Raw genomic sequence first — 22,192 nt, 5'->3', positions numbered from 1 at the left:
CTGAGATGTTACCAGTGATGAAAGGATCCCACTTTAAACTGTGGGGTTTTAAGTGTCTGCTATTTCTGAATAGTCACCTTGTCACCCAGGCGGATCATCACCACTGCCGTCTCTTGTTCCTCACCATTAGATGTCCCTTTCTAAGAGTAACTTCCCTGGGATATCCACATCCACACCTGTGATGGTGATGATGCTGGATTATTTCCTTGACTGTAATAAACTTTTGCAAGGTGAAAGGCAAGGAGCAGGAATGCTCCCCAAGCTGAACATCTTCGCTTTGTTTTGGAGAAGAGTAAGCTGCAACTTCCAAACCCAGTTTGGGTGACCTGTCTAAGGCAGCAAGAAGGGACAGCGTGTTTCAGAGGCCAGAGAAGATGACCAGGGGACTACAACTAGCCAGCACAGGAATGTCATGTTGGCTGTAACTCCATTTCCAACTCATGCTCCACAGCAGGTCCCGGCTGCTGGTACATAACCCCAGCTCACAGCAACACCTGAGATCCCCAGAAAGAATGCACAAGTCTCTGGGAATGTTCAGTGAGGATCACCTGCCTCCTCCTTGTTTTGGTTTGCAAATGCAATTATCCCAAATATATATGTTTATGTATGTATACATATACATACATATATATATATATAAATTTTTTTTTTTTAATGTCACTGTAATCTTTCTCAGTACTGGCACTGCTCAGGGCTTGCCTGTGAGGTGCAGGCAATGGAACAAGCACAGCCTCTGGCACAGTGTGGAGGCAGGCAGGGATTGTGCTGTGCACCACTGCCTTTGTCTTCAGCTTGTCTCTGTTCAACGAAAGCTGCCAGGCAGCAACCTCGGTCACACGGAGGTTTTCTTCAGGGAGCCACTGCTCCAAGACATACTCTGAAAAGATGCAACCTTAAACTGGTGCAGTCACTGAGAATTGTAATTATGGCATTTATTAAAGCCGTTTACAAGGCACGAATGTAAGACAAAAGGAAATAGGTAGTAATCGCTTAGCAGAATCTGACACCACTCACAAATTCAGAAATCTTTGGAGGAAAGACGAGGAATAGGTTAATAACCTTTTCTTTTGGGTCCAAGGGGCATTGTGTGCTGCCAGCAGCAGTGACCAGCTTGAGTGTCCATCCGCTGATCCCTTGGCCACATTGTGAGGTGGCCCCTGACATCTGTTGGGGGGTGACTGGCTGGCATGTGTAATTGGGAGCTGTCACTAGGGACACCCTCTTTGCTGCCCCCCTGCCCCCTGTGCCTGACCCCAGCCTGCAGACCCCTCAATGGGCTCTGGTTTGGAGGGTGGCGTGTACCTGCCATGCTCACTGCTAGCAGGTCGTGCCCTCCCCATCACCACAAAGCCACCATCCAGCAAAAGGGCTTTGTTCGACCTGGACCCCAGGGAAAGCCCACTCATAGCATTGGGTTCAGTCCTTTGTTTCCAGGTTAAAAACTTGACCTTCCCCTCCCCTGAGCCTGAAATAGCCCTCACAGCACTTCTGCTCAGCAATTACATTTTCTTTTTAAATCTTTCTTTGGGGCTCAGGTGACAAAAAGACTTTGATAATATAAATAGGTCTCCAAACCTTTTGTGTGGGTAAAAAACTATAGGAAAGAGAAAAACAAGAGGGGGAAAAAAAAAAATCTGTGTCTCTCTAATTGGCATAATTCCATCAGCCCTGGTTTATAATTTAAGATGGATCAATTCTGCAGCTGACATGATAGATGTTGTCATCAATACTTGGAAACAGCAATTTATATTTCTTTGTTTGGGGACACAGCCATCCACCTACCTCCGTGGGGGTATGATGTGTGAATCAAGAGCAATATGTGGCCAGTAGACTAAGACTTGACTTAGGCTTCCAGCCATGCACCTTATTAAAATAATAAATATTTTCATTATCCAGAGAATCCATTCTAGTTCTCTGTTTTAGCTATTGTTAACTAATAATTTGGATTAATTACCAAGTTAAATCATTAAAAATTAAATCCATATATTTTGCTTTTTTAAAAGAGTGATAGCTTGCAACCATTTGTGTATTATGCATGTTAAGTGGGAGAGTGATGAAATATGTTGTGTTAACTTAACTTTGACAGCATCTGTATCCATGCCATATTACACTCTGGTCTTATCAAATCTCAGAAGCTACAGTGTATAAATAGACTGTGATGATATTTACAGGAGAGAAATCATTCACAATATTTTTGGCATCTTTTGTAGTGACTAGAGAAGAGCCACCTAACGAATACAATATACAATAATGCAATAAAGGGGTGTGTAACAGCATAGAATCAAGGAGCACTTACACCTGCTGAGTCAGTTAAGGTTAGGCGCATGTTAGTGATCAGGCATAAACACAAGTTTCATCCTAAGGAATTTCAAAGCAGATTGCAAGTTTAAATAAATAGGGAAACACAATTCAGAGCTCATTTGTCTCTCTGCTGAAGCAATGCCAGCCATTGTGCTGGAACTTAGCACTGATTTAATGAAACATTATCTGGTTGAAGACGTATAGATACAAGGAGAAAGTAAAGTTATTTAGAGAGAAAAGCAGTTTCCAAATTTACATTTTATTATGTCAAGAGTACTAAACTATGGACTGTACAACTGCTCAAACTGCAAGTTACTGAACTTAATATCTGGTTGAAGAATAGTGACACTGGATAGGATGTGATATACAGGTGGCTAGACTAGATGGAATACAGTGCAGTGGAACACTGTATTTGATTTTAAATAGCATGCCTATTATAAAGTATACTCATTAGACTACTTTAGAGACCCCTGGAAAAACAAAACACATCCTAAAGCACTGAGGGACTGATTCTGCAAAACTGGCTCTAATTTAGCATCCCTTGCACCTGTGGAGCTGGTGCCCAGCAGAAACAGGTACTACTGAGAATAATGATGAGATGCTAAAACAAGACTAAATAATGCTTCTTGGCTTTTCATCTCATGGAAGAGATTCTTGTCTAGGTGTTATGTAAACTCTCACCAAGGAACCACATGTGTCCTGTCACAGCCTATACAAGGGCTCAGAGCAGTTACCAGAGCTGCCCTGGGCGCACTGCCTTGCAGTGAGAGGTGGAAGTGCATCACACACCAAGAAATGTGTGACTGTGCTTGGTAACTCTCCCTGCCAAGCAATGCAGCAGTCTGCCCTCAGAAGGAATTGCTGATGGATTAGGCTGTTGGGACAAGAGCAGGCATGGATTTACTGAAGAGATGTGGTGAGGTGTAACAGCCCCCACTTTGTCCCTGAAACCACAAGATGTGACATGCGCTGTCTAATTCTGGACCACACTTCATGTGCATGGCTGTGAGGGTGCCCCCAGCAACCACTGAAATTCACAGGCAAACAAGAGGTTCTGCCTGTGTCCCACCACTCTGCATTGGTGTATCACATGGGGGGCAAGATGTAGAAATTCTTGCTCTTGACACACACCAAACTAATGCTAAAGCATTTCCTACACTGGCCACCTCCAGAATTCCTCTCTTCTGTTCTTCAAAAGCATTCAGCTTCTCACGAATTTGCTGGGAATAAATTTCTTGCTGGGTACATGTTTTAAAGGCAGCTCATACCAAAGAGATACTATGGCGGTATTTTGCGTACAGGATGTTGACTAAGAATGTAGTATTTCTCACCTCCTCCTTATTTTATGTTACATTAAAATCATCTTTACTCTTCCTCAGGCAGTTGCTATGCCACGCTTAAGACAGAGAGTCTGAGAAGAGGAAAATGTCAACTTTTAAGATGATGTTCAGCTTTCCTGTTACATGCAATCTTTATGTAAGGGATTTGAATTATACATTGTTCCTAGGCCTTTGCCTCTTACAAAGTCTGCTTGACTGGGCACAGTTGCTTGCTTATTCTTAATGAAGAGTCGTTAACAGAGAAAAGAACACAATGAAGGGGCAAGTCAATGTCTATATTATGTCATAGATCAAAACTATATGTTTAACGAGCAGGATTTAGATAGCATATAGGCATATTTTTATTTATACAATGCCATGCTTTCATAAAAAGGTGGGTTTCATTCCCTACAGGAGTTGAAAATATGTTGACAAGTCACACAGCAAGGAATGACAGGGGACTGCTGGTGGCTGCAGGAAAGCTGTGGGTTGCAACAGGCAGTGGGGAAGGACTTTCTTCAGTCGCTGTCCTGAAGTTCTTTTAAACAGTCCATGCCAATTTACTGTATGTTATGGTTTCAATCATGGAACCATGGGACACTTCTAAGTAAGAAAGCAGCAGGTGAGTTTACTGTTCAGTGGGTGGAAAGAGGGAAGGATTTGAATGAATATATCATGGAGCACAGAGGATGCTCCAGCCACAGGGACAAACCACAGTGTTACACTGAGGAGTCAGCAGAGAAGCCCAGCCAGGCACATTACAGAGGAAGCACAATTAGGGGTGGAAGGTTAACCTGTAGGTGAGGTCTCATATCCAAGGAGTTTCAAAAATGCTACCAGGGTCAGAGGAAACATCAAGCACCTGGCAGATAGCCAAAGCAATTGGGATTTTGAATTGACATTAATTTCAATGCAATTAGTCTTGATGTTCTCGGCTCTGCATGAGAGGAGAATCACGGCCATGATGGGAAAGAAAAGAACACCACGACAGTGATATATATTCAAGAAATGTAAAAGAAAAATACTAATTTTTTTTGTGTTAAAACATATTAAAAACATAAAACATACTGCCTATCATTATGTATTACTCTTTGAAATTTAATTCACTCAGTGCTGTTCATGCTGTTTGTTTACATTTTCTATGGATCTCACTTTGGATGATGAATATTTAGCCTATGGAATTCTGCTTCCAAGTTTCCACACTTGAGCTACCTCTTGTGAGCATTGCAGTCCACCTTGCTCTTTACAGAATGACCTGGAGTAAATTCCAGCACTGGTGTAAAGGGGGTCCCACTTCTAGTGATTTAGTCCATAAAGGCAGCCTAAGCCTGCCCTGCTGTATGTACCATTTCAGTGGTGATTTGAGCACTTCTGCAAATCACTGCTTAAGCTGGGTCTCAGGGAAAGAATTGGGGCCATGCTGCAATGGGGGTTGCACAACCCCCCTTTAAATAAGAGTGAGGTGGCACCGGTTGTGGCTTGAAAAGGTCAGTGTAAATACGCTGAAGGAGTCTTCACACATAAGTAATGTACTTATTGAGAATGTTGCCTGCTGTCCAGGCTCAACCTTCTGTTGTGGTAAGCTTTACCCCAGCTGACAGAAAACCTGTTTTCAGGTGGATTTATGTGTCCATTAATACTGCACCAAGCCTGGCATCTGAACTGGCATGATTTTTTTTTCATTTTCATCTTCATTTGCTCTGGTTAGGCAGGGGGTGCCACAAGCCTTCCCAACCGGGACACATCCTTCCCCATCCCCCTGGGGAAAGTGAGGAGACAGGCGTTACAGGAGCCGGTTCCCGTGTAGCACTGCAGGCTGAAGATGTGCCACATCCAGAGGGTCGGGGGACTTCTGGCAGTAGGAGGCAGCACCACCTTGGCTGTGCAAGGGAACAGAAGCAGCTGTGGAGTGACTTGGGACTTTGAGATGACTTGCCGAAAGTGGCGTTGAGAGCTGTAAAGGGTTTTCAAACCTTTCCCCTTGGAGTGTGCCTACGCTGCAGCCAAGGCTGCGCCGCAGCAGCCTGTGCAAGGTTACCAGCCCTAAATTAAATCGAGCTAACTCGGGAACGAATAACATACAGTCACAAAGCCAGAGGAGAAGCCTGCATAAATACTTGAGCCTGAGCACTGCTCTGGGCTGCCAGGGTGTCATGCACGTCAGGGTGCCCTAGCCAGCTGCCAGCTGGGTTGGCTCGGTCTCCAAGAGCAGGGATCTCCCAGTGTGGGACCGCTCTGCAGATATTCGCGTTGGTGCTGTTGCATGAATAGCCCCCTCTATTCGTCACGGATTTTGCACATTTCTTCTCCCTGTCTGCGATGACATGGCACTTCTCTGGCAGCTACTCGCTGCTTAGCTGAAAAGCCCAGTATTCTGGAAAGTATTTAATGTGTGTTAACCTCTCTTAATGTGATTCAGCAACTACAAATCAGAAGCGCCTGCCTCCCCTGGCCAGCCGGTGCCTCACACAGGCTGGATGGCAGTGCAAGGCGTCTTACTCGCTTTGGGTGGCAAGCACTGATGATTGGTACTTTTATTTTTAACCAGAGATCACTCATTTTTAAAGGCTTCGTGCAATCCAGGGACCTTTAATTGGCTGTGCAGGTCGAGGTGGACCTGTACGGACATGACGACTTGCACAGGTGCAGTTTATTACGCATCTAAGGAGGACAAAAAGGCCTTAACCCAGCCCAACCCCTGGACTGCAGAGACAGCCCCTGGGAGCAGCCCGGGCTGCTGGCTCCAGTACACAGAACCAGGGCCACGGCCCCGGCCCTGGCCCTGTCCCACAATAAGTGTCACTATTTCTCCCCAGTGTTTCTCTGCCAAACATCGTGGTGCTTACCACCCGTGAGGTGCTGGTGAGCCGGGGTGCTGTAGGGTACCCCAGGGCCAGAAGGAGGAGGAGGAAGAGGGGGAAAAAACCCACCCCAAACCCAACTTCGGCGGGCCAACCCCCCCCGCCCCCCCGGGGTGCAAGTTCCCACCAAGTCCCCGTGCCCGCCGGGCTGTGCCGCCCCCCCGCGCCGAGCGGGCGCTGCGCGGACGCGGGCCCTGCGTGCGCGGGGCGGGCGCCGCCTCGGCCGCGCTGCCGGCGGCGGGCGGGAGGGAGAGAGGGAGGGAGGAGGCGCGGGGGAGCGGGGCGGGAGCGGAGCGCGGCGGCGGCGGCCGAGCCGAGCCCAGCCGAGCCCAACCGCGCCGCGCCGCTCGCACACGAGCGGTGGCACCGTGTGCCTTTTTCCGGGGGCAGGGTGCTCGCTTCTTTCCTAGGGGGAGCGGAGGAAGGTGGTCGTGGGGTCCGTCCCCTCCCGCGCGTGTGCGGAGAGGGGCCGGCGGCGGCGCCGGGGGTGCTCCGCGCCCTCGCCCTGCCCGCGGTGCAGTTACGATGCGCCCCGGACGCCGTGTGTTTGCAGCGCGGCGGCGCTGACACTGACATCCCTCACCATGGACAGCTTCGACTTAGCTCTCCTTCAGGAGTGGGACCTGGACTCTCTATGGTGAGTGGTGCCTCTGCTTCCCCCAGGCGCGGGGACACCGGGGCTGCGGAGATGTGCGGTAACTGGAGGGGTTGCGATAACTGGGGATGTGCAATAATTTGGAGTGGGTGTGCACTTACCTGGAGAGGCGCAGTAAATCTGGGGTGCAGTAATAGTGGGTGTGCAATAAGGGGGGTGCATTGGCCCGAGGGTACCATAACTGGGGCAGCGGGTGCATTAGCAGAGGGTGCAGCCCAGAGAGGTGTCTCCTCTGCCACTTGCTTTCCCAGCATTACTGGTTCGGCAGGGGCAGAGGGACGGGTGCCCCCCTCCCCTGACTGCCAGGGTGGATCAGGGAGGTGAGTGTGGTGTTTGGCTGGAGGGGTCACCTGCACTCGTCCCTCCGCCTCCCAATAATACCTTGTGCTTACCCACCTCTGGTACCTCGGGTTGGACTCATCCCCCATCCTTCCTGCACGCCCCTTCCACCCCCCCCACCCCCCCCCCCCCCATATCTTCGCTCCGCAACTCCCTCCCGGGCCGTCTTTATTGCGCCCCCCCGCTGCATGCCCTTGACCTCCCCCTGCGCACCCCCGTCCCTGCCCGCCCCGGCGGCGGGTGCGGGGCTGCCAGGGAGGAGGGGAAACAATTTCTAGAAATGTCATTAGCGGCTGGAGGTGGGAAGCACTGCCCTCCCCCCTGCACCACCCTCTCCAAGCTGCTGCCTCTGCCAAGTCCCGGAGTTTGCTGCGGGAGTCACGCTGCCCCCGGGCGGCCGTCGCTCCCCGCCGCCGGCCCCGGGGCGGCGGGCCCCCGCCGGGTCCAGCTGGGGTCGGTGGGGTGGAGAGGAAGCGCTCCGCTCCCCGGCAGAACCCTCCGGTGTGCGAGGAAGCGCCTCCGGCCGCGCCGGGACCCGCGGGGCGATGCCGCGATGGGAGCCCGCGGTGGGACGCGATGCCGAGGTCCCCCCGGTGGGACACGAGTGCGATGCCGCGGAGCCCGGGCTCGCAGCCCCCGGCGCGGACAGGCCGTGCCTGCCCTCCCCCCGCAGCGGGGCCACGGGCGGGGTGCGCTCCAACGCGGGTGAGCTCCGCGGAGCAGCGGCGGCACTGCGCGCCCGCCCGCCGGCTCTGGAGTGCGGGAGCTGAGGTTACTTTTGCCTGGAGTCAGTTACCGGTGTGCGTTTTGTTTTAAACCGTGTTAGGTGATCTATGGCTTCTGTCAGTAGGGTGCGCGTGCGACAGCGCCGGCTTATCTCCTCGGTGGCAGGTGTAGCAAAAGAAGCTAGACCGGCGAGTCCCGTTAGCTGAGCCGCTTCTCACAAAAGACCTCAGGATGATGAGAACAGCTTGCGCTGCATAATGTGGGTGCTTATAAATGCATACAGTGATAGCATCGAGCCCAGTAAAACTTTTACACTGCTGTGGGAACTTTAAAGAGCACGTATAATGCAAAATTAGTTATTACCCCATAAAAGTTTTTAATTATAGCGTTTCTGCGTGTGACACAAGTTAAGGTTATGTCCTCGTTTCAATTATAAATACCAATATTCAGTTTATATCCAAACCATAACATTTATCTCTGGCCTGATTTTAAGTTTTCAGTCCGTATGCACGGTTTTACAATTACATTACGTGGTTTTTCTATTAAACAAGACTGGGAGAAATAATACTTCGACACATTCAAACTCTTTTTCCTTTCTCCTTGAATGAAGAGCAACTTTGGGCAAATTTTCTTTTCTGGCAAAAGTGGGCAGTGAACATTACTCTGTTCTCTGAGCTGGCTATTGGAGGTAATAATGATGTGAAAAACTAACAATGTAACTCTGGGACATTAGGGATCTAGGCTGTGTCTGGCCATTGCTTCTTCTTATAACCTTTTCAACACGCTTCTTGGCTATTGTGGAGCCACTTTCAAATGACTCTAGTTGCCATAAGACTCCTTTATGGGTCCAAAAAGACATCAACTGTTTTCCAGCTAAATTATCTGCTTTAAAATATCTGTATTTGCATTACTTGCAATCTTGTGGTTTCATAGCTCTTGATACTTGTTTTCCTCTATAGCTGTTGCAGTTTAGAAGGTGAATTTATCAGAAGAGCTCCAAAGAGCGCACTCAAAGTTATTGCATAGTGACAGGCCTACATTCATTGCTAAACTTTCACCCCTTTTAGGGGTTGAACCCCACAGATGCCCAGAGTAGTGCCTAGTGAGGGGAGCAAGGGGGTTGATGATGTGTTTCTGAGTCCTTTTGGGGCACTAGGTTTTGCCACCAGCTTCAGCTTGGAGTACCAGATCATGGGCTGAAAGTTCATCATGAAGCAGCTGTCTGACAAATGGTTCGGAATAGTCAGTTTTGAGAAGTCGTACAATCAGTAATAAATAAAAGCTTACTTTGGCTTAGTGAAAGCTCCCAAAGCCTGTTGTGAAGGTCAGCGATGCCTTGGGGTCCTGGGTCGTTGTCCCATTTGCAGGCAGGGTGGCTGTTGCACGCTGCCCTCCTGCTGTCCTGCCTGCTCACCAAGGGGCAAGTTGTGGACATTCCCAAGAAACCTGGTGTGAATTCTGTCCTAACTGACCAAGACAAAGCTGGTATGGGAATGTTCAGCTGTGAAGACTTATGAGAATGCCTTCAAAGTTGTGCAGTTGTTGCCAAAAAGGGAAATAAAATGCACCACAGAGATAGGAAGTACTTCATGGCAAAGAGCAACACTTAATGAGACTTAATTTTCTCTGCAGCAGGAATGAATGTTGTCCTTTATTCTTTTGAATGTAGCCATAATGGCAATTTGCGCACTTAATTTATGACTGAAAATCCACTTTTTGAAGTATTTGGTGAACATTTTGCTTAGAAGTGCAGTAATTAAATATTAATGTGCTGTGCTAAAGTGGATTTTTTTTTTTATTTTTTTATTTGAGATGTTCTTGGAAAATCAAAAGGGGTTTCCAAATGAACAGGGGCATGCTAATCAATTCTCATCGATTGTTGCTATTATACTGCTAATGAATTTTCTTTCCAATTAATACATGCTATGTCTTTTGCTTTGCTGTAACACAGAAAATGTAATGACATAGAAGGTAGTGACTATAAGACAGTATTTAGCTAGTAAACTGTAATGGTAGAATATTATTATAGCAAATATCTCTATTTGCTACTAAGCAGTACTTTTTCCAGGTTGTATGGATGCCAATAACACTTCTGCTTTCCAGAAAACTACTATAATTCAAATAGTGAAAGCTGAGCACAAACTCAAATAGGAATTTTAAGAAAACATACCAGTCTGTGCTATAAACAAAACTTGGGGCCATTTGGTAAGCTTTCTTTGGAACATTTTAGGGTGATCAGCCCAGCTAAGCTCAAGGTGTTGTTACTGCTGACCGATAGAGTCATCCTGAACACAGGACACTGATGACTTCAAACTACAGCCCTGTCTCCTGATTTTCTTTCTCCATGAATTTATCTGTGTGCTACATGTGTAGTTTTACTTGTCCAGACTCAAGGATATGGATTCTCCAGTGCGTTACAGGTTTGCATATGTTTACACTGGACAAAAAGAGATGGAAAATCTCAGTTGGAGGTGTTTTATATGCCTGTTGTACATCGGTAAACATACTATACGTGATGGAAAGCAGCATATGAACAGACCAAAGGACCTAATCAGAGTGCCCGGACTAGTTCTGCATTACAGGCATTTGTTTTGTTATTTGCTTTTTTAACAAATCAAGATCAAAATTCAGCTGGGTCCTTAACTCCGTGCTTAGGTTTAGGCACAGCAATAGCCCCAGTGAAGACCAGTTAGGAAAGGCTCTCCTCACATGCTGATGTAAGATACATGTATAGGCAGAGTTATTCCCCATTCATTAAAAGCAATTAGCAGATTTATTAAAGCACTTACTGTGTTGTACCGAACAAGAAAATAAGTTTGAATGTAAGATATTTGTTAGCCACAAACAAAGCAGTGTTTGTTTAGGTAAAAGAAGCCAAGTATGTAATTGGTTTATTTGGTAGTTACCTGAGACTTCTGTGCATTTTGAGTTAAGATCAGTTTTGTAGGGGTTGGATAGTTCTGTGAAAAATGGGTAGCTGTATAGCTTCCAAGCTAAGATCAATATCAAATGCCACAGTGTAAGATGGCCCAGTGTGTTTTACAGACCTTGTACTGAATTATTAGTTCATTTGCTATCTTTGGGTCTGTTCCTGCTCCATTTGAAGTCAATGGGAGTTTTGTTTGGAAGTTGCTATTAACAAAAAGTGGTCAAACATCCAGCAGTCTTATAAATGAATCTTTTGTAACTTCTTGATTCCAAGTTGTCTGGCTTTTAGTCTCTACACTTTATATTTGTGTAAGGCAAGATTTTTTTTCTTATGTTGTATGGTGTTTACTGGAGACAGTTTTAGAAAGCTAATTCTACACATACTTCTTCAGCCAAAGTAGAAGATCACAATGTTTATTTTCAGGTAACAGTGAGCAGCTACTTTGGGGTGAGAGGGGTCGCTCTCCCAGTGTGGTAACAGGCTGGACCAGTTTGACCTTTTCATAGAAAATGCTCAGCAATAATACCTCCCTTTCACAAAAAAAAGAAAAAAAAAAGAAAAAAAAAGAAAAAAAAGGCAAACCAACAAAAAAGCAAACAAACAACAACAAAAAAAAAACCCAAAAATTAAGTTAGTGTCTTCTTTTATCTCATAACTCCTTTACAACTCTACTCCAGCCTGTGTCTTGGACTTTGTCTATTATTTCTTTCTTTTTACCTCTTGCCCCTTTTCAACCAATAATGCTTGAAATCAACTTTGTCTCTTATTTTCCTCTTTGTGTGGGGTTTCCTATTCTCCCTTCCTCCCAGTGTCAACTCACAGTTACCACCTGTCCCTTATTGAGATCCCATCTAAAAATTTGCTCTTTCTGTGATGATTATAAGTTGTGAGCAAACAATAGACAAGTAATAACTATAGATTGTTCCCTTCTCCTGCTTTCACAGCATGTTCTCTCTTCTTGATGCCTGTTTTTAAGGCTGGAAGCCCTTTGGGTCAGGAACTGCTTTTATTGTTTGAGCTTTTTTTCTTACAGCACTGAACAAATTGTGTGCGCTAAAACATTATAAATAATAAGAAGAACAAGCTTTTCATGGTCAAAATACTTCATAAATATCAGCTGAATAATAACAGTTTATAAACATGTCTGCTGTACCATGTGAGTGCTCATTTGCTGGATGTAATATACCACAACCTCCTCATTTGAGTCTCCACTGAGTCCGGAGGCTTTGCCAGTTAACATCAGATGAGAATCTGGCCTATTATCTCTAATTCACAGTACTTAGTAATTTTTTTTAAGAATGATTAGTTTTTAAAGCTTGTGATTTGTTTTTGTCTAATAAGTAAAATTCTGTTACTGCAGTAGGACAATGGATGTGCTTTCATCTGTGTCCCTGAGGACCGTTTGAGTACCCATGCCTGATCGTGTGCTGCAGGAGATGAACAGCCCTTTGGGCTTTCATTCTGACACTCAGACCTGTAGATTTGTCATCCTCTGGGAACGTATTCATCAGAAATTGAGGCAAAACCCTTACTAGCTTATTGGAGAAGGGTTCAGAAGAGGGCATGAGATGCATGCAGCATTTCCCGTTCTTGGTGAATATTTTGAGGAAAATACCAGGTTTCTTAAAACTAGTGGACGAGAAATATGGGTCATTAAAAAAACAGCATACCAAAAAATACTGGCTGTGGGAACATCTTGTCATCCATATATTAGCAATAATTTCATACTCAACTCCACGACACTGTCATTAAAGGAAGCAACTGCTTAATTACAGGGGATTCTAACTTCATATAACAAATTAATCCATTTGCTTCATATTTATGACTAGGAAATGACAAAGCATGAATAAAAAGAGGGATACCTTACAGTCTGGTTATAACTTTTTTAACAATAGAAGTAATAGAGTAAAACCTGTAGAAATTAACAAAAACTGGCATCATGTACAGGTAGAAATGAGGGAGGTTGTTCTCTGTGACGTCTCATCTGACAAGACTGGTAAGGTTTTAACTGTGAAGTGGCCCCGTCAAAAAGTGTATTTCAAAAGGACGGTATTTTCTAGGAAACTCATGGAAGCTTTCTTTGTATATGGCTGGTTAGCTATAAGGCTAATTCCAGGGGAAAACCACAAGTTCTTTGGGAAAAACTGGAAGTAGGAAAAAAGAAAGCTCTAATCTTTCTTGGTTTTGAACAGAACTAGCCCTTTGTAAACCCCGCCCTGCTGGGGAGTGGGAGTTCCCATTTTGGTGCTGCTGCTGGGGACTGTATTTGCTGGCTGACTGCTCCCAGGGAGCCCACTGGTCCTTACTCTGGCCAAATCCATTGGATTCACATAATTACCAGTAGGGCTACTTCTCTGTCTCTTAAAAACTGGTATTAGGGTGCTGGTTGTACTTGCTGGTTCTGCCTAAGTCCCCAGGAGAGCAAATAATGGATACTTATAGTTGAATACTCAGGTAATACTGTACCCAATTTCTGAATAATTTGTGGGTAACTACAAATTTATACTTAGGAGAAAGAGTGAATGAACTGTAGTGACAGTTAAATGAACATAATGACAATTATTAATATTCTGTGCTAAACGTTTTCTGTATCTTTTCAAACGTAAAACTGCATAACTTGTGTTCCTCTCTTACAACTTGATAGCTCAACTTTTCTAGTACATTAAGCAAACAAAAAGTAGTGTTAGTGTCTTAAGAGGACTGCATTTTGTCCTCTTATGAAGATTTAAACCTGAATGCATGTACCAAGGACCTGGATACAAATGTATCTTGGGAAATATGACAGTAGGAATGCAATTTAAACTTAGCCTCAGAGACCCTTTATGTATTTCTTTAAAAATAAATTAGTTCCAATGCAGCAGTGGTGGTCTCAGCAGGCAGGAAACACAATTATGCAGAAGGGACCAGAAATCTTTGCTAAGAAGCTTTTTGTTGCTATGTTTTGTTTCTCAATAAAGATGATCCACAACTGTAAGTACTTAAAACTAAAAACAAGAGGGTTGTATCTGACAAAGCTGCACAACTTCTTAATGTTACCCAGTCTTTCTGTGTGGTTGTTTGCACATGTTTTGGACCAGAGAAAGAGTCCTTTGTGGCTCAGCCTGGTTTGACTACATGGCAGGAGTGTACAAATAGAGGATGAAGGTGGTGTCTTCTTACACTGAGTGTGTTTTGATTGCTTTGAGCTACGATCGGTTCTTACTGCACATAACACTTTTGAAATCTGTTAGGGAGAAACTCGTGCTTCCCGGGCTCATGCACTGCCATGATGGTGCAGTCTAGATGCCAGGCATTATGATGACCTATGGTGGTAAGAAAAATGCAAATATGACAGACAGATGGATCAGAAGGAAATAGGTTTGGTGAAGTATGCATTTGCAGAGTTCAGATTCAAAAGCCATCCTGGCAGTGGTCTCTCCAACCATGCATCTCTCTGTTTCTCTCCTTGCCTTCTTTGTTTTGGTCGCTGTGAAGGTTTTGGGGAGCCTGTTCTCATGCACTGGTGTTGGCAGATGCCTAAACCTCCTTTGGGGGGATGTTAGCTTTTTTCCTGATGATGATAAATGATGTCTAAATCCTAGTGATGCACCAAGAGAAAATGGATTCCTTCTGTCATTGACCACTTGTGATTGGCCAAGGGTTCATCTCTCATGTCCGTCAGTTTTTAGAGAGAACGATGTAACTTTAATGTTTTTGTGATCCTTTGCTTTAGAACGGCAAGTGCAGTAGATGGTTGTACCTTAGCCTAGAAAAAATTAGTAGACTGAGTTGACAGAGACTCTGGAGAAGATAATTACATTGCTAAGCATCCAATAGAAGACACTTTTTAATATTTTTTGTTTCTGACATAGGGAGGGAACTTGTCATGTCATCAACTGTTTTAAAGGACAAAGTAACAATAAAAGCTAAACGTGCATTTCTTCATTTGTGTTTGGCAAAGAAGACTGTAACATTTTCTCCAGGATGATGACCTTGAATTAACTAAATGTCACCAGTTTAAAGAGTAAATTAATGTCACAATGTGCTTTGTGGTTAGGTGTGAAGACTGTCAGGAATTTCTTAATATAAGGGGTGTTTGTGTGCTAGTCCATTTACCAAGGCTCCCTGCAAGAAAACCACCATGATCCTGACTGATCTGAATTTGTGTCACCACATTGCCTTGCATGTTTGTGTGCACAAGCATGTTTGCAGCTTGTGGAGCTCAGCCTTGCAAAGTATATCATAGAATCACAGAATGGCTTGTGTTGGGAGAGACTTTAAAGATCACTTAGTGCCAGCCCCCCTGCCTTGGACAGGGACACTTTCCACTAGAGCAGGTTGCTCAGAGCCCCATCCAACCTGACGGGGCAGCCACAGCTTCTCTGGGTAACCTGTTCCAGTGTCTCAGCAGTGTCTTTACCCTCACAGTAAAGAATTTCTTCCTAATATCTAGTATAAACCCACCATCTTTAAGTTTGAAGCTGTTCCTCCTTGCCCTATCACTACATACCCTTAATAAGACTCTTCCAGCTTTCCTGTCAGCCCCTTTTAGGTCCTGGAAGGTGCTAAAAAGTCTTCCCCAAGACTTCTCTTTTCCTTTTTCTAAGGAGTGAATCCCATTCAGATCCCAGTCACTCTCTGACATGAAAGGGACAAGGATTTTAGTTTGGTTCAGTTGTGGTTTTTGGTAACTGCCACTGGCTATGAAAATCTCTTCCAAACCCATAGCATTGGTAGCAAAAATGAGCAAATTACCAATATCTGTGGTAATGTATGCCTGTTAATGTATCCCTGGCCATTTAGTAAGATGATTCTGCAGCATCTGAGGTGAAATGGTGTTGAGATAACCCCAACAAAGGAAAGCACAGATAAATGCTTTTGCTGCTGGAGCTGAACCAGCTTTTGTAGATCCAAGCAAACTATCTCTTTATGGCACTCTTCAAGGCTTCACACTTCACAAGACCTTGCCAACTTGGGTGCATGGCTGCGTGAACATGATTACATAGCAAGTGGTATAAATGCAACCCTTTTTTTGTTGTTGTTCTTAGAAGTATATAAGTAGCAGTATCTTGAACTAATTACAGCTGATGTAAAGCACATTTAAGGAAACCCATTAGCAAAGAATTAGAACTAGAGCAGATTAGCTATTCTTTAATGGCCTTGACTGTAGATCTTTTGATGCCTTGCTAGCTTTTTTAACACTCATTGCTCATCTGTCTTTATTCAATGACTGAGAAACTTCTTTCAAGTCACAGTCTGGTTCTAATGTGAAAAAATCACTGTTTTCTGCTGAAAAAATTATTACCTGGAAACATTAATTCTGTGGAATTCTGTACTGTTTTGTTGTTAAGATTTAAAGCATTTTGCTTCTCAGAATGTCTGTATAATAGAATGAGCCATCCTTAATATGCTTTCTTGGAGTTATTAATTATTTACTTTCTTGAAATACACATCATAGACAATTTTACATGCCTTCCCTTCATACAGACTTTTTTGTCTCTCTCTTTATTTTTGTATGCTTTTCAAACGCCTATAAATTCATTTTCACTGAAAGGGGAAATAAGTAATTTAGATGATTGCAGCTGTTTCATAATTAATTAATTCCAATTTAAAATAATCAAGTAGTGCCCATCCATTGTTCTGTGTGCTTTCCTGAGGCATTAAGATTCACAATGTCACAATAAGTTCCAGATGGAAGTGCATACTTTATAATCTGAGCAAAAATATCTGGTTTTGTCAAAAACCTGAAGTCCATCCCTGGTCTAAACAGAAAGTATTATGCTTAAGTGCATTTTTCAGGTTTTGGGCTGCTGCTTTAGGAATTACTTAAAAGTCCCAATTTGAAAAGTTTTATAGGGTAATAACTTATAAACAGAACTATAGAGTAAGAGGAATAGTGATCTATGACTATATATTAATTTGCTTCCTCAAATACTCCTAGCATTTGTTAAAATGTAACAAGTAAGGCTGAGTGCATTTCCCCCTTTTGGGCACTCTTCTGTGATAAAGAGAAATACTTGCAATGGTAAATTGTCACAGTTTGCTAATAATCAATAAATAACACATTTGTCTGATGAAAAAACCATGGTAAAATGAAATAAAATTTTTTGAGCAGAAGGAAAAATAGTTGAAATGGTACCCTGAGAAAGTCAGTATGTTCTTATACTTTAATAAATGCCAGGGTTAATGGAAGAACTTTTAATGTGGCAGTTTGCCATAAGAATAAAAAATCTTTTTTGAACATGAAAGACCCTTATGCAAGAGATTTACATTATGTAAATGTTAGTGTTATTGGCAATAGCCCATTATAAAGGAAAACTTCATTTTCAGAAACACATTTGCAAATAATGGGATAGATGCAGCAATCTCTAGTCCTCACTTGGACAACTTTCTCTTTGAAGTCAATGGAAGTTTTGCCTGAATAAGGTGGAAGGAATTAGCCCATTCGTTATTATCTGAATTACATCAAGAGCTGACTGCTAAACAATAAAATCATGATTCATAATGTAATGGCTTCACTTAATTCTTTTGTAGTCTTAATATATCTCATTATATGGTACTTCTGTTCTTTCCTCTCTGTGCAGTATTCAAATTAATAACAACCACCTTTACATAACTGATGGTTCGACATGTTTTGCTGCCTTAGCAAGATCAAAGGATTTTATATACCCTTTTTGGATAGATATCAAGAATGGGATGATCAATCTCTTCAGTAACCATTAAGCACATTGTAAATATCTCGAGGTACCCAATTAGACACAAGTGGTTTGCCAGATGCTGAGAGCATCACCAGTTGTCAGGAGATCCCCAAATCTGTGGGACAGGCCAGAATTTATTAGGGATTAGTGGTGGTTCGAGTTGTCACTTCCCTGATTTGTGGTCATTCAGCTGTGCCCTGCCATAAGCAGCCTGCATGATATGTGGAGACAAGGTTCAAGTGACAAATATTTTGTCTTGCCCCCGAGGCACCTTTGAGTGAGAAGAAGGCAGGGATGGATGGATGGACACTGATGTTTCAGTTCCTCTCTCATGACCAAAGAGGAATGTGAGTTACAGTAAGTGAAATAGCAAAATTAGGAGGACATAAGAGAAGCAGACTGAAGAGAGCATCCCAGGAAAAGGGACCCCCAAAAGACTTTACTACTAAGCTGCAGTTAACCCATTAACCCCTCACCAGGAAGCTATCTGCGGCCTTCAGGGTTTAAGAATTCTTTTTATCTAGAGATGTAATTGACACAAGATGTGTAACAGCTGCAAGATGTCAGGTTTGTCAAAGTAACTAGAAAAATTAGTTCTATGACACACAGAGAGCGAAGTAACATATTGCAGAAAAAAAGAAAACGAGTAAATTATCATAAGGGTTAAAAAGAGGAAGAAAAATAGTTGAATCAAGAAAGTTGCAGTTAATTCTGAAGCATTGCTGATTTGAAATTAAGCTACAATGAAGGTTTCCAAGAAGAGTCAACATCCTAACTATCTACCCCAATAGAAATAATTGTGACACTCCTCATGATCCCATTATAACCGTACTTCACTGAGGGGCTGGAACGGTCAGTGTTCTGCACTGACTCCAGAATAGGGTGGCTGCTGGGTTATATCACCCTTCTGCCTGTTGCTGTTGTTATTCAGGTGCATTACCATTGCACTTTGTGTCTGCATAGAGGCCCAGGTTTGCTGTAATGAGAGCTGTTGAGACTTGGGACAAAAAGCCAATCACAGTACCAAAAACTTTATAGAAAAAGTGAAAAACAGGAAAATTATGGATAAAAGGCAGAACTGGTCAGAAAGAAAAGACTGGAGTATTTTAATAATCCAAATAAACAGCAGTTGCAGCAAATCACCAGCCTGACAGTGCTTCCAAATCCATTAGTGTGAGTATGATGGGAAAACTGAGAACTTTCTTTTTAAGAATCTCAAAAGGAACAATGAAATGATTTTGGGCATGTTTATGAGGACTCCTCCCAAGTATGAGTGACAGCACAGGAATACCCCGAGGGGATTAGCTGGAAACTTGGAGAGCCTTAATGGATCAAGAGAAGACTAGAAAGCCTTATTGTAATAACTTTTGGTAATGGCTTTTCGTAACGGTGGCGACAGGCCACAAAGGGCCTTCATGATCAGGAAGGTGGGAACCAGTGAAGAGCTGTGAAGCAAAAGCGTTCATAGTCAGAGCACCCTGCCTGGGATGCTGTTTGCTGTGGCATCTCAGCTGGAGCTGGCTCTCATCTGTGAAATCCAGTTGTGCAAACTAAGGCATTTATAGCAGCAGAAAAAAGCCCTTGCCCAAAGAAGTCAGTAGATGAGTCTCAGTAACACATTATAGTTTAGAGCTCCCATAATCTGATACTGAAATGCTGATAACTATCGGGTGTTCTGTGAGGCATTTCAGCACCTCATCAAACTACATGTGGCATCAATGGGAACTAATTAAATATACCTAAGTTTACTATTATGGAGTACTAGTATAGTACTGCTGCTTTGGATCAGACTGAGTCTTGGAACACTGACCTGGATGCCAGTCAGACATACCTGATTGCCACTTTCTGGAATTACTTGTAAATGTACCTGTTACTGAAAGCCTTAGAGAAACTAGAATTCTGATTTTTTTTTTTTTTTAACAAATATGTAGCTTGAGTGTTTTCCTTTTCTCAACTTACATTCACATGCCAAAACAACTAATAAAATTTCAGACTTGCTTATATTGTAATTTGGTTAGCGGAAGAAAAGTCGTCTATTAGAGCTGAAGTCATCATAACTCATTAGGTGCTAATGTATCTGCTGTGTGGTAGAGAAGCAGGCCAGCTCTTTTGAAACGCTGCTAGCTCACCCTCATCCGCTCCCAGTTGTCTCTGGAGGATTGGGAAGTATAAACAAGTTTTCTAACAATATGCGCTCAGGGTGCGCTAAAGTAGCTGCATGTACTTTATCCCAGAAGTCTGTCTCTGTCTGCAGACAAGCACGGAACTAAAGCGAATGCAGAAGTTTGAGAATGGTTCCTGTATTTCCTCCTAGGAATTCTCTGGAGATTAGGTGATTGTGTGTGCTCACAGATGTCCTGGGTATGTGCAGTAAATCCAACATTTTCTGAACGTGCTGCTGGCCTTGCTGCACCTGGTAATAAACCCTGGCAATAAATCAGGTGATCTGCACATGCATAATAAATCCGATGCACCTGAATGCCGGCATACAGGATGGACACGCTGTGCACAAACTGGCTGTTTTCCAGGTCTTCTGGATGTCAGGTTTCCACTGTGACGGGCTTGCCTGGGAGTTCTGGCAAAACTGCTGACATTCTCTTTTTATATATCAGCATTTCCAGGGCACGTCCAGAGGGAGGGGGACATATGGGGGCACTAAAGCTTGAGCATAATTTTTCAGTGCGCCTATACTCATTCAAGCCATTATACAAGCCTGAAAATATAAACAACCCCTTTACATACCTGTAAAGGTACTCTTTCTGTCAACTTAGGCATTTTTTGAAAATAACACCCCAATTTCTTACAAATTCAGATCTATTCTCCAGTTTCTTTACAGTAGGATTTTGTGTGTATCAGGTGAATGTTCTTACAGCTTTAAGTCATCAGCATCCTGAGTACCCTCTCAGTATCCATCAAAGTATTTATTTTCGTAGAACTTTTGTTTAAGAGCTGTCAGCATGTGAGGACCTTCCTGAGGGCCACAGCAGTTAGAGCATCTCAAGCAGGGAGAGATTGGAGCCTGTAGTTGTACACTATGATTGCATATTGTTCTGGGACCTCAGAGGATGTTCAAAAGTGGTAAACTTCAAGCCACAGATGGGTCATGGGTTGCTTGCTCCCTGCCCTGTAGGCCAACTGACCTGGCACAAAATACCTTCACATGCTGGGAAGTCATGGAATTGTAGAATCATAGAGTTGTTTGGGTCAGAAGTGACTTTAAAGATCGTCTAGTTTCAACCTTCCTGCCAGGACAGGGATGCCATTCACAAGACCAGGTTGCTCAGGGCCCCATCCAACCTGACCTTGAATGCTTGCAGGGATGGGACATCCATAGCTTCTCTGGGCAACCCATTCCAGTGCTTCACTACCCTCTGGCTAAAGAATTTCTTCCTAGCATCTAATTTAAACCCACCTTCTTTCAGTTTAAAACCATTGTGCTTTGTCCTGTCACTGTCTGCCTGTTTGAAAAGTCCTTCTCCCTCCTTTTTATAAGCCCCCTTTGGATACTTGAAGGCCTTGGAGAGATCTCTCTGGAGCCTTGTCTTCTCCATGGTAAACAACCCCAACTCTCTCAACTTGTCCTCTTAGGAGAGGATCTCTGATCATCTCTGTGGCCTTCCTTTAGGCCTTCTCTAAGAGGTTCGTGTCTTGTGTGGAGGTCCCCAGAGCTGTATGCAATATTCTGAGTGGGGTCTCATGACAGCAGAGTAGAGGTGGAGGATTACCTCCCCTGACCTGCTGGCCACTCATCTTTTGATGCAGCTGAGGATGCCATTGGCCTTTTGGGGTGTGAGTATTCACCCCTGTCTCATGTTCAGCTTGTCATCCACCAGAATCCCCAAGTCCTCTGCTCTCAGTGACTTATTCTCCCCATCCACTCATATCTGGGGTTGCCCTAACCCAGGTGCAGCACCTTACCCTTGGATTTCTTGAAAATCATGAAGTTCTGGTGCATCCGCTTCTCAAGCTTGTCTAGGACCCTCTACATGGCATCCTGTCCTTCTGTTGTGTCACCTGCACCACTCAGCTTCGTGCCATCTGCAGACTTGCTGCAGGTGCACTCAATTCCACTGGTGGTGTCTTTGATGAAGACACTGAAGAGCACCAGTCCCAAGGCAGAGCCCTGGCAGACACCACTCATCACCCACCTCCCCCGGACATAGAGACATGGACCACAACTCTCTGTCTGCATCCATCCAGCCAGTTCCATATCCACTGAACAGTCCGTCCATCAAATCCATGTCTCTTCAATATGAAGATAAGGATGTTATGGGGACCATATCAAAGATTTTACAGAAGTCTGGATAGATGAAATCTGTCATCTTCCCATGTCAGCCATTGCCATAACTCCCTCATATAAGGCCATCAGACTGGACAGGCATGAT

At 44.0% G+C, this 22,192-nt stretch overlaps 1 protein-coding gene across 1 annotated transcript in view; it reads left to right on the top strand.

The window, feature by feature from the left end:
- Positions 1–6,966: 6,966 nt before the first annotated feature.
- Positions 6,967–22,192, top strand: part of AFF3 (ALF transcription elongation factor 3) — a 315,602-nt gene continuing 300,376 nt past the window's right edge. The window contains exon 1 of the mRNA XM_066176588.1: positions 6,967–7,118. The gene's annotated coding sequence lies outside the window, so the exon portion shown is untranslated. The remainder of the gene's footprint in view (positions 7,119–22,192) is intronic.

This window comes from Chamaea fasciata, unplaced genomic scaffold, assembly GCF_029207755.1.
Source record: "Chamaea fasciata isolate MVZ Bird 193981 ecotype frontalis unplaced genomic scaffold, bChaFas1.0.hap1 SCAF_2, whole genome shotgun sequence".
NCBI classification, from domain to species: domain Eukaryota; kingdom Metazoa; phylum Chordata; class Aves; order Passeriformes; family Sylviidae; genus Chamaea; species Chamaea fasciata.
Note: the sequence above shows the minus strand (reverse complement) of the source record. Positions and strands in the feature narration are given on the sequence as shown.